Source organism: Cyanistes caeruleus, chromosome 3, assembly GCF_971803275.1.
Source record: "Cyanistes caeruleus chromosome 3, bCyaCae1.hap1.1, whole genome shotgun sequence".
NCBI lineage: Eukaryota > Metazoa > Chordata > Aves > Passeriformes > Paridae > Cyanistes > Cyanistes caeruleus.
Genome location: NC_141703.1, coordinates 33,690,157 through 33,703,056, shown reverse-complemented (window position 1 = coordinate 33,703,056; position 12,900 = coordinate 33,690,157). Strand labels below are relative to the sequence as shown.

General features: G+C 40.8%; 1 long non-coding RNA gene across 1 annotated transcript in view; it reads right to left on the bottom strand.

Annotated features, from left to right (window-relative positions):
* Positions 1 to 411: 411 nt before the first annotated feature.
* The window catches only part of LOC111945820 (uncharacterized), a 128,849-nt gene continuing 116,360 nt past the window's right edge, over positions 412 to 12,900 (bottom strand). The window contains exons 5-6 of the long non-coding RNA XR_015284397.1: positions 7,077 to 7,191; positions 412 to 470 (exon numbers count right to left, since the gene is read on the bottom strand). This is a non-coding gene — a long non-coding RNA (uncharacterized LOC111945820). The remainder of the gene's footprint in view (positions 471 to 7,076; positions 7,192 to 12,900) is intronic.

Genomic DNA, 12,900 nt, shown 5'->3' with positions numbered 1-12,900 from the left:
CTGGCTTTACTTCACATTCATCTGTCAGCACAGGTTAGTTGAGCTCATGTCAATGCTATCACAGGCATATACTGATTGCTTTGCTCACCCAGACTGTGTTTGTCCCTCTCTCTGGGCTCAGAACAAGTGCCAATTGCTGTTCCATGCTTTACTCCCAAGAGAAGGGGCCAGTGTCCTCCGCACACAAAGCCAAGACACTCCCTTGACAGTCTGGGAGGGCACAAGGGTGCAGGAGGGTCAGGCCACCCAGCAGGCGTGTCTGACTGCTGTGGGTCTTAGCAAAGTGTGCATGAGCCATTGACCTCTCACTGCTTGTGAATCAACACCATACTTGGATTGGAAAAGTTCTAAAATAAATACTTAGAGCTGCCTGCTGTCAGAAAGGACAGGAATTTCAGGAGATCAAATTACCTTTTCCAGTGGTGTTCAGAACTCAGGAGATCCAATCCACTGGCCTTCAGAAAACTTTCCTAGAAACATATAGTTGAAGTTTCCTTGAGGTTTAGGTTTTGAAAAAAATATCTTTGTTGTTTACCCCAAGCATCTTTCTATTTGTCAGAAGTCAAGCCTGTGATGATAGGATGGGCAGTGACAGGCCTTGGTAGGTATAGGAAATGAGGACATGTAGCTTAAGTTCTAGGCAAAAGAGCAGAGAGGGTCTGTGGAGAGAAGGAAATCAAAGCCATGGACTAGGAAAATTATCATCTGTCTAGCAGATTTCTGAATGGATATAAGGGCAGGGACATTGCATTCAATGCCAGAGAAAAGGTTGTTGAAACAATGGAGACACAGCATCAGTTCCATGATAACCAAAGAAAAAATTCTCATTGACTAATAAAAGTATCATCAGTTCCCAAATCACTGAGGTTTCTCACAGACCATAAGACTTCTGTTGTTTTACATAGTCTACATTTTGTCATTGAAAAGGATAGGTACTTGTCTATTATTTTGACCTTCTAATCTTACATTTTCCCTAAATTATCCTTTGGGGCAAGGAATGGGGAATCATGTTTAATTACTTGACTTCCTTTAGAGACTATCCATTTAAAGTCTTAGTTTCCTATATTTATTCTATTTGGAACACAGATGATATATCATCTTATTACAATTTTTTACAGCTATTCTTTTAGATGGGCTCAACAGCATTCTCGATTTAATTCAGTACACCTCCAGATAAAACAACAGTGTGTTGCATGTGCATTGCTTTATTTGAAAATGATGTACACGATAATATGTTTCTGTCTGCAGATTGTGTCTGATTTAGCTGACAAAAGATTGCAGCAGTCATTGTGGCCAGAAGCTATTGGAAAGCAGCCAGCATTAATAACAAAATAAATACAAAGCAGAAGCAAGTGATGCCATAAAACACAAGGACAGTGGGTTACACTTTTCTGCATGAAATGGCATCACATCATGCATGCAGCGTATTTACCAATAGCGCAAAAAGCAACCTCTGGGTTTGAACTTCCCACACCGCTAAAATGGCCACATTCTAAGGGGCCCTCTGGGCTCATCATAATCCTGCCTCAGAAAATAACTGCTTCACATGGTGACAGAAGTCATTGTGGTGATAAGACAAGATAGGAAGGAAGAATGATTTAACAGAAAACCTCCATGTATATGGGATGGCTGCCGAAGGAAAAGTAACTTGTCCGAAAGACATTTAATATGAAGATCTGCTATTTAGGCTCTTTTTGTTGCTGCAACTCATTGTAAATTTTACTTTTTAAATTTTCTTTTTTGTTAACTGGGAAAAGCCTGATGCCTTGAGCCTTGGTAGAGACAAAAGCACAAGCTAAAGCTCAGGTTTAAACCTAAGAGGTGGGAAAATGCAGATTTCCTTTTGGATCCCCAGAGCAGTGGAAGTCTGGCAGAGCAGTGGATGGAATCCCTCTCCCAGTCCCAGACTTCTTGCAGGGTAGATTCTAAAATTTTATAGGGATGCTATTACGGAGGAAAGGAAAACGGGAGTCCTAGCACTGCAAGCCTTAGTGCTGTTGCATGACCTATTACTGCAGCAGTGCCTTCTACTTACATCAAGGGTTTGTAAAACCCAAAGGAGGACAAAAATTCTTCTTGTTGTAGTGAGGGTCTAATACTTCGCAAACTGTAGTAATCTACAAATGCTATGAAGTGTACTGCTGTGATTGAAGTCAGCTACAATTTCATCATATCTTTGAGTTCCAGACTAGAATCACAGAAGTGTTAGGGGATGAGGGGACCTCTGGAGATCATCTGGTTCAACTCCCCTGCCAAGGCAGGGTCACCTGCAGCAGGTGACACAGGAACATGTCCAGGTGGGTTCTAAATGTCTCCAGAGAGGGAGACTCCACAGCCTCCTTGGGCAGCCTGTTCCAGTGCTCTGCCACCCTCAAATGTAAAGAAGTTTTTCCTCATGCTGACATTTAAATTTTTGCAGTGTAGTCTGCAGCCATTGCTCCTTGTGCTGTGGCTGGGCACCAGTGAAGACAGTCTGGCATCAATCATAGTCTTGGCCACCCACCCACCCTTGAGACATATGCATTAGTGAGGTCCCCTCTCAGTCTTCTCCAGACTAAACTGGCCCAGCTCCTGCAGGCTGTCCTCATAAGAGACATGCTCCAGTCCCCTAATCATCTTTTTCACCCTCTGGACCCTCTCTAGAAGCTTAATGTCTTTCTTGTACTGAGGAGTGCAGAACTGGCCTCAGCACTTCAGATGGGACCTCACTAGGGCCAAGTAGAGGTGGGCGATCACCTCCCTCAGCCTGCTGGCCACACTCTTCAGTTGCACCCTAGGATAGTCCTGGCCCTCCTGGCTACAAAGCTTTTCTGTAAACTAGCTTCAGAAGATGTGCATGGGAGCACTCTGGTCCTTTTCTTCAAGAATGAGAGTTTGTGTATTTGGTTCAAGATAATAGATGAGCACATTTCTTTCATTAATGTGACGCTGCCAAACAAAGTCAAGCAATCACATCTTTGCACTCCTCCACACCTGCTAGAAGGATCCTATCAACTGAAAGGCTCTCCCAGGAATTTGCTTTAAAATGCTCCTCATTGCTGGAGGGCATAACTGTTTTCTCTGAGATCCATTTGAACCAGCTTCTCTTCAACCACATCTTTCAGTTTCCATGATAACTGGAGTCAGTGTCTGTTTCAAATCGAGAGCAACACACATCATCAGCATCCTGTCTGTATTTGTGCCTGCAGCATATCATAAAGTCTCCTAGAGGTTTAATGTTGATATGGAGCAGATGCTGACCTTGTTGGGGCTACTCAGTTGTAACTGGTAGCACAATTTGGACCCACTCCTTTACCCTGAGCAGAAAGTCCACTGAATTAGCTATTAATAGCTTTTCACTAGTTTTGAATTGCAATAGCTGTTAGAATTAGGGGCATTCATTGTCACACAGTTTGCAGCTGTTGGATGTAGTAAATAAAGATGAAAGAGATAGAATGAAGAGACCATGGAGACATGAGGAAACAAAATGAGGGGACAAAGTAAGTTCATCTTGTAGAATGAAGATCAGCATCAAAATTACTATTAGGACAGCCTGATCACTCCTCAGTGATTTGAAAGGTTGTAGCAGACAGAAAGCTTAAGGAGGGGTTTGAAAAACAGCAGTAGTTTGTTAGGTGTTTTTATTGTGGGTACAAATATATAATGGTAGCATACATACCATCCAGAACACTGCTAAAAAGAGGAAAAGGAAGGGTGGGAAGCACAGCAGTATACTGTGTTGCTTTGGACACCAAATTAGTCAATGAGTAGCCTTTAGGTGCTGTTTTCCCTCTAATTTTTAAGCTATGTCATCAAATCAAGACAAATCCCCTTTCATCTGAGCCACATAAAGAATTTTATTCATCTTAAGGCAACCTTTCTTTCAAAGTATCCTGCCTACTTGTTGGGCCACTCTGAAGTTAAGAGCTATTTTCTGTCCTGCAGATTAAGCAGCAGCGACTCTGTTCCTCTAGGTTGTATGTCTTTTTCTTCTCAGATCTCTCTAAAAGTAAAACAGGTTCTCAGCTCGACCACTTTTCACCTCAGAAAAGCTTCCTTCTATCCTTTCCTTGCTGTTTTGATCAGTCTGTGTCCCTCAGCTAACCCAACAGATTCATTATGGCATGTGTCAGTGATCAGTCAAATCAGCTGCCATGGGAACACCTCTGTAGTGTCAGATCTCCCTGAGTGAACCACAATTGCAAGTGCCATTGCTGAAAGAGCTACAATGCTTCTGCACTGGTTCACATTCAGGATGCTGAGCTGTGCCACTTCCACTGGGGATTCCTTTGCTGATGCTCTGGCCATGCTGTCCAAAACAGACGTGTTTTGGTACCAAAAAAAGTGTAAAAATTATTATCACTATTATCATCTGTACTAGATACCCTGGACTTTCCTCAAATGAAATACAAGGCTCTGTAGCGACATCAAAGTTTAAGTCAGTAGACCTAATCACCTCCTTCCCCATGACTTATTATACACAAGGTAGGAGACACTGGGAGTATCAAAGAACGTATGACTACTCTTCACAAAGGAGGTCTATAAAAGGCAAATACCCTTCAGAGTACTCTTTTGGGTTTTAACACATATTTTCCAATGTAAACAATAACCTCCTGGAAAATTTTGTTCTGTATACTCTGTGTGTGTACCCTTTCGGATGTTCTCAAATTTCTCATCCTTCTAAAGACTGAAGAGATGAGTAGACATATGCAGAAGTGAAGGGAACAAGGCCTGGTTAGTCGCTTGGTCTATGTAGCAATACATAAAGCTACCAGCTAGAACAGAAAAGGTATAAAACATTAGACACACACAAAGTGTCCCTTCCCAACCAGCCTTTCAACAGGCAAATAATCTCTCACAAATAAAACTGCGAGGGAAAATTAGTATTCTTTGTCCAGGAATTCTCTGCAAAAAGAGTAGGAGTTTTCTAGAGTTAGGATTACATGCTTGGAATAACTCACTGCACACTTTTATTCTGATACTACCTTGGAATCCAAGTCAAAGCCCCTGTTGTGTCAGCTCTAGGCAAACACTGGTCTCTTTCTCAAAGAGATACTGCTACAATACAACAAAGCAAGGTGGAGCCCACGGGAATTGTTGCATAATTGTTGCATCCTCTCCAGATTCTTTCCATGTTTTCATCACCTTGTAACTTTTCAGCAGAGACCTGAGCAGCAGGACTGTCATCTCTTGCTGCTGAGAGATACACCCACATTATACATCTTATTCTTTCCCTTAAAAGTGCCCAAATTTCAGAGAGGAACATGAAGTTTATGATATCTCCAATTTCCTCATGGCAATTGTAGAGAAGTCCTCAAGAAAGCTGGTTTTAGTTCATTGATTCACTTCACTATTACAATGCACAGCTCAAATTTTATTTAAGCAGCAAAACTACCAAACTGGAGCACACATACAGACTTAGGTAAAGTGACTCCAAGTCTTCATGCACTATGGATGCAAGAATAAAGCAGTGAGAAGGCCAGGAGACAATCAGTGTGCTGTTTTAGAAGGTGTCAATTAAGTTTAATGAACTGGGATCACAGCATTACAGATACTGGGCCACTTTTGTTCTAGGTCTAATTTTTTTTTTTTTTTTTTAACGCAGAGCTTTGGTTTATCCATGAATCCTGTTCCATGAAAATACAAAAAAAAAGGGACCTACAATTGACATGATATTTTGTTAAAGACAAAGTAAATTCTCATGTTTGTTTCTTTCATGTCTTCAGCACTCTACTGCTAATGATCTGTTCCCCTGGGTACTCCCTCCCCTTATGCAGAGATCAGCAGACACCCATCTAGCTGCTATCCTACTCACTCTGTCCTGCTGGGTGATGATCTAGCCCAAGAACAGAGTGGATTTCATCTATTTTCCTGTAGATATTTGAAGTCCTAAGCACACGGAGAACTCCTCTCCTCTGACATGAAAGAGGCACGTCAATCTTTATCACTTTACTGGATAGAATTACAGAGAGTAAAAAGGCAAGAGTCAGAAAATCAGATTATGAGAAACTGTGCTGAAGGCAAAGCAGAGCTCCTTAAGAGAAGCAAATATAGTCCATTCATTTCCCGTAGTCCTATAAGCCTTTCTTCTCACTTTTGCCAAAGTATGCATTTTACATTGGCTGCTTAACTCTCACACCATTGCCTCCCCCAACTCATCCATCCCCACACCCCTCTCTTGCCTATCCTGTCACCTCTTGAATAAGGCTGCATATTTAAATGTTGCCTTTGCATGTGCTTTTGTTTATGTTTTTGGAAGGGGTGATGAGCTGCAGTGGAAAGATCAATTATCCCTTTATTGGAGGTTCTTATCCAAGAGTTCATTTAACCTGTTTTGAATGTGTTGCTGACTCAGAGGAATTAAGCTGGAAGATAGCCAAGGAATGAACAGAAAGTTAAGGCACAATGAAGTTAATAGGCTCTCATTGGCTGCTATTGTTAGAACTAGCCTTAAAAACAAAAACAAACGCACATGCAAGTCTGGTTTCCTGTGTGGTAAGCTGAGTGCTTTACAGGGACTTCCATTATGTCATGATTCATTATTTCCTTCTCTCAGCCTAAATGGAGCCTGAAAGTAGAATTAATAGCTGAAGAATCTTCATTAAATAGGCTCTTCTGAAAAGTAGCTGATGAGGACAGTGTCTTTAATGGAAGGGTTCTCATTTTAGCACTCTTTCTTTATTTATAGAGTACTGTACCTGCACACAACACTTTAAAACATCTCCCTTTTGAAAAAGTCTGATGCAGACAGAGATAATATAGTTCAGTGGTAATTAAGTAGGCCCCTGTAGGAGCAACAGTGTCAGTAGAATAAAAAATCAGGAAGTTTATGTTTCTCCAGACTTGTAGAGCAGACCCATAAAACTCAGCAGAGAAGATCCCTGCTATGATACATTAAACTCAAAATTATTTAGAGAGCTTTACATTCTGTATTAAATTCTTTTTCCTATAAGGAATCAGACATGATCTCTTCATCTGGGAGGGTTACAGTCTACTTGTAATAACATTTAGGCTTTGTTTTGTAGGTCAAAGGTACAGCGCTTCCTACAAGCATTCCAGACCATATGGACGACTGTCTGGGAACGATTCATACTCACCTCTGCTTCCACTTAAGGCTGAGAGCCTAGGGTGGGTTCTTCATCTGATCAACAGAATTTTCAGTTGCCTCCCATTTGGAAATTTCTTCAGTCAGAGGTGGAAGGCAGAGGGAAGCTGAAAGCAACAGAACATGCCACCGTCACAGCTGAGGTGTACCTTGTTTTTCTTCTGCAGCCAGTTGACAATTATCCCATTTTATCAGATGGCCTGTATGCTGCACAAGCCCAAGCACCGTGCCCCAAATTAGCCTCTTGCCAATTATAAAATAGTAAGGGCTACTAAATGCATTTGTTTCAAAAGCTCATCTCTGAAAAGTGCCTTTCTGCATGTCACTTCTCAGAATCCATATTTTCAGTTTCTGCATTGCAGTTTGTCAGAAATGTTTGCAACCTTTGTCTCCCTCTCTTTAAGAAGAGTGGGTCGCCACTTAATCACAATGTGTTTTCTCTCATTGTTGTCAGCCTCAGTTAAGCCCGTGTTATGAAGCACTGCTGGCTTAGCATGGTAAATAAAGCAAGGTTTGGTTGCTTTTGTGCCACCAGTCATCAACCCACCTTTCAGTCCCACTCAAGCAGTTGTGAGTGAACTAAGGATACAGAAGATTATCTTGCAAGACATTTGGCCAGCATTGCTTTCTTTTGGAAAATTAGTTTTGCTTGTTGGATGTGCCAGTTCCCTACTCTAGGACCCATCTCTACAAGGAAATATTTTAATTACCTCTTCCCCCCAAATGACAGCTTTCACCACTGGAGTTGAGTTCTTGGACATTAGCAATTGAATAGGAAGCCTTCATACTGTATATCATTTTAATCTTTCATGTTTAAGTAAGCCAGATGGCTTATTATTACAAGCTCTGTTTCAAAAAGGCACAAACTTTCTATCAGAGGATTTGTAAGATGATAGTAAAAAAGGGAGATTTTGCATCACACAAAATAGCCTGAATTTTAATTGCACATCATAGTTTGGCAGCAATTTTCCCGTAATTACCATTCCTGCTAAATGAATAGGTGGATTAAATGGATAACTAAAATGGCATTGAAACTTCCTAGAATGGAGATTTATCCTCTAATGTATGGAATAGCTAAGTAAAGTTGTCAGTTGCTCGGGTGTAATTCACGCAGTTTTAACGTTTCTCCTCAGCAGAGGACCTGCTTTACTAGCAGTAAAACCTTACCTATTATTGGTTAGACTTTTTTGCTATTGCTATTTTATCCCAGCATTTCAGATATGTCAGATATCATTTAGCGTCTTACACAGAGTAGCTTTTGATCAATGAAGATGAAAAATAAAAGCATTTGGGCCTTGGCTGCGTTCCTTCCAAATGCTGAAGAGTATCATTCCTGTTCTTCCTTCTGGGGGTTTAATCCCATAGTCATTTATCCTTGTAGCATAGCTTCTGTACCCAGACATGTATGTCATCACAAAAAAAAAAAAAAGACAAAAAGGGATAGCTCAGATGTGTCATGCCTCTCCTGAGCATGAGCAATGGCAACCTGGAAATCCTTGCACTTTAAACACATTCAGAAGCACGCTAATGTTGCCACATCAAGTAAGGAGCAATGAAATCATTACTGAGAACACTGGGATGTCAGAACATATTCTTGCTCAAATGTGTAAGAACTTTGGAATGTGTATTGAAAAGACCAAATATAACTTAAAATGTGGATTTGTGGAACTAGGTTATATATAATAGTCCTAATCATATATCATGTGATGAATAAAAATGCTGGTATTATTCAGCTGTTTTAACCCCTCTAAAACAATATCTAGGATCCATCCTGCATCCTTTGAATTCAAGGAAAAAAATCAAAACTCTTTATTCTCTCTTACACAAGACCAGTCGTATGCTGTTCAGGCAATTACATAGGCACCCTAAGGTCTCCTTTAATATTATTTACATTTTCTGCATGGCTTCTTGCCTCTTCCAAAGTGGGGTAGAGGGCAGTACATGTCAAAGGGAATCAGGCCATTTGACAGAATGACAGTCACTGACTGTCACTGAACTTGTGATACACGGTGTGCAGAGGCAGGTATGACAGCAGTACCGAGCTGTCGGTCTGAGACATTAAGTTCTTCTTTCACTGAGAAGATGTGACAGTGCTGATACATTTGCACACATGAAGTTCATATCTGAATCATGATGGTGGCACTCTGTGGCGTTCATCCCACTTAATATTACCTGTCTATAGACCAGGCTAAAGCAGCTGTGTGAACACCCTCTAGAGTAAACAGAGGGATCAATACCTCGAGCCTTGATAGTGGACATCATTTTTAGAATATGATAAATCATCCTGAGGTGGACAAGGAGTATACATGCTGTCTTGAGTCTGCCTCAGACTAGCCTCCTATGCTGTAAGTAGCCAAAACAGGCAAGAGAGTCAGATATACATCTGATATAGAATGTGTGCTATTTTAGAACTCCAGATGGGTTGGAGTCTTTTACTCCTTCTGCAGCTAAAATCAATTCACAGAGGAGCACATACCCTTCTCTCAGCTGAAAATCAGTGATCAGTAAAATGGAAGTCAACCCCTGTTTTTTGGTAATTTTTTATGCATATTACTTTTGGTGAGCATCTGCCATTCAGCCACTCTGTTTCACTTTAGGGAAAGGGGATAAGGAGTTAGTAGAAAATAAAAGACACAGTTAAAATGCTTTGCTGAAAGAGAAGAGATTTTAGCAGATCTTCTGAGGGACTGAATGTGGCTTCTCTACCACATCCAAATAATTTTGGAGTGTCTGGACTAATTTAAAGCCTGTTTGACAGAGTAGCCTCAAAGATACTGTGTTGCTGCTGTCACAGAAGTTGGTGGTCAGGCAGAAGACAGAAAACTAAACCATCATTCCCACAGAGAGCAAGGCTGGAGGAGAAGTCCACTAACAGCCCAGGATGTGTGGTAGCTGAAAATGGGGACACCTCCAGGACACACAGCACAGAGCAGGGACCCACCTTACCCAACTGGGATTTATTTGGCTTGCAAGGAGCTGGGGAAGCCCCATGCCAGGCTAGAAGTCAGTCTACGCCTCACAGCAAACCTTCATGTTCTCTCACCATCAGTTTTTCTTATCAGTACCTGTCGGTCACTCTAGATAATCCCAAACTGAGCTCCAAATAAATCAGCCGAGGGCAGACATCACTGTAGTCAAAGCATTGCAAAAAAAATGCAAAATAAACTAGATGTCATTATATTTTATTTTATTTTATTTTATTTTATTTTATTTTATGCAAAGCAGTCCATAAAGTAATTTTTTTCAATGAACTGACAATACCTCTTTTTTTTCCTAATTACAAAGTTATTAATGTGGCATGTCATACCCAATGTTAACAAATTGCCTGAGCCACCAATCTGAGAAGGTTGTGGTTGTAGTCTCACAGCTTGGGTTGTAGTTTTCTAAGGACTCATTCCGCTTAAAAAAAATAATCTATCACAGAAGTGGCTTAAACAGTCAAAAGTTTAATGTTAATGTTGGCAAGCCATGCAAAAATGAAAGGAAAACTTTTAAGAAAGTGTTTGAAATTAGGTAGTTAATACTCTCAACTGCCCAAGCTTTATTTTCTTAAGACATTTAAGTGATGCTGAAGTCTATTATACATATTAACAAAGAGTTTATGCCACTCAGAGTAGGTGCTTTCCAAGTGAGATACAGCACTGTAAAGTGAAGCCCATTACTGCACCTCTGGGAACAATGACACTATCACAGATTTCAGCTCCAGCTTTCTGCTCTTTCCAGACAGGAGCACTGGCTCTAACACGAACGTGTCATTGAAGGGGCAAAGCTCTCTGAAGCTAACAAATCTGAAAGCAGATGCTTTCCAAAGTTATCCAGTATTGTCATTGCACAGAGTGGTGGCAAAGATTAGCTGCTCTCCACCAGAGTTGCATTTTCCTGGTGTGCCATCCACTGCCTGTGCGATGGGAATGCTGCCTGCATGTGGCATCACCTCTCTTGTAGATGTGCTGGGGCCACTTTGCCTTGCTTCCAAAGAATATTAAATATAGCATCTAAAATACTCACTAGACCTGACTCAGCGTATGAGTCGATCTGGGACTTACCCTGCAAACCTCAATGAGGAAAACAAAACCAACAGAAAAACCCCAAACATGACTCCTTTTTGAAACCCTGTACAAAGTAGATGAGATCTTTTGAAAACAGGCTGATCTGGATCCACTGACGCACTGGATCAGCTTGCCAGGCCAGGGCTTAAGTCTGTGTACAGATTATGTGCCATTTGGAAACTGATAACAGTTAACAAATGCAATTCCTCTACTGCATGTGCAGTTGTGCCAGGAGTAACCCTGTTATGTGGTCATGCTGGTTGAAAGTCCTGTAATAACAAGATGTGAAAATTCAGAACACTCTTCAAAGAAGCAGAACAATTAGAATTTGAGCTTTGTGGGGGCTAGAAATACATATCGTTTGCAAATCTGAGAGCCCACAATTTCTTGAAAATACCTATTAAAATAGTTTTGTTAAAACCAACTAAATATCCCCCTGTTGTATTTGCAGTCCGAAAGTCCATCTGTCCAAGTTTTTTAAACAGCCAGACATCACAAGGTGTGCTGAGTGCCATCCACACAAAATCTATAGAAATTGCAACCCTCTGCCACTGCATGGTAACCAAAGAGTGAAATTAACTGGTTGTGTTAAAAAAAAAAAAAAATTAAGTTCACCAATCTGTAATATTTTCATTGTCCAGTTAGAAAGTCATGAAATTGCAGCTGTATAGTGAGAAAGATTTAATTTGATTTCAGAAAACCTGAGAAAATCTGATTAAAAAAAAAATCACTTCTGATACTTTACGTTATTGGCAGGGGTTTAGATGAAAAACTTGAGGGGTATTCTTTCTTTCAAGCATTTTTTTTTTTTCAATAAAATTATTTCTTTTTTATTTTCCCCCTAAAAAACAAATATCAAACCCTTCTTACATGTATGAATAGAGAACAAATTGACACACAAGCCATGACTCTCTCTGAAATAGAATTATTGTTGAATGTGTCTGTCAAAGAAGATAACGGGCAAAACAAGTTTTTACAAATTACGTGTCTGTACCTGCATGGAGTATTTTCCCAAACCATTTCACAGCTAGACTTATGTGCCAGGTGATCTGCTTTTATATGCATTTTTGTCTCTACCCCAGATTAAAAAAATTTGCTCAGAGTGAATTGTGAATTAAGACTACAAGAAAGGCTCTGATAGAGTTGGCAGCGTTGTTCCCAGAAACTCAGCAGTTAGCAATGAAAATCCAAGTGCCCAGCGCCTGCTCCTCACCTCTGCCTGTCCCTCAACAGAGTTTTTTAAGGATTGTTTTTTTATACAAGCGGTGGACATGGTTAGGGGGACGACACAGTGCCAGAGCAGAAGGGGAGTGCTCAGGCACCCGCAGCGTGGCGGTGTCCTCATGGCCATTGTAAGCGCAGCACAAAGAGGCAAACAAAACCTTCTGGTTGGAAGAGGCAGCCCAAGTCACAGACCTCGAGACAAGCACATCAAATGCTTTGTGGTCAGAGGTGTGCATTTCATGTGCCAACAGGCAAGCAGATGAGGGCCCCCAAAACAGCCCAGAATTTGACAGAAAACTGATGGGTTTTTTCATTTTTTTTTTTTTTCTGTAGAAATCAGTGCAACCTGGCCCATTAAGGGAGAAGTTAAATAAATCTTTCAAGGGCACACTGTGGAAGTTACTTTTTCAGCAACCAACCTTTGTGGAAATCCCACACCAAGCCCCATCTATCTTGATAATGCAGAGTATCTACAGCTGAAAGCAGTTTAACAACTGCAAAACAACTGGTTGCTGAAGGGGAAAAAAACTGTAATAAAAATAA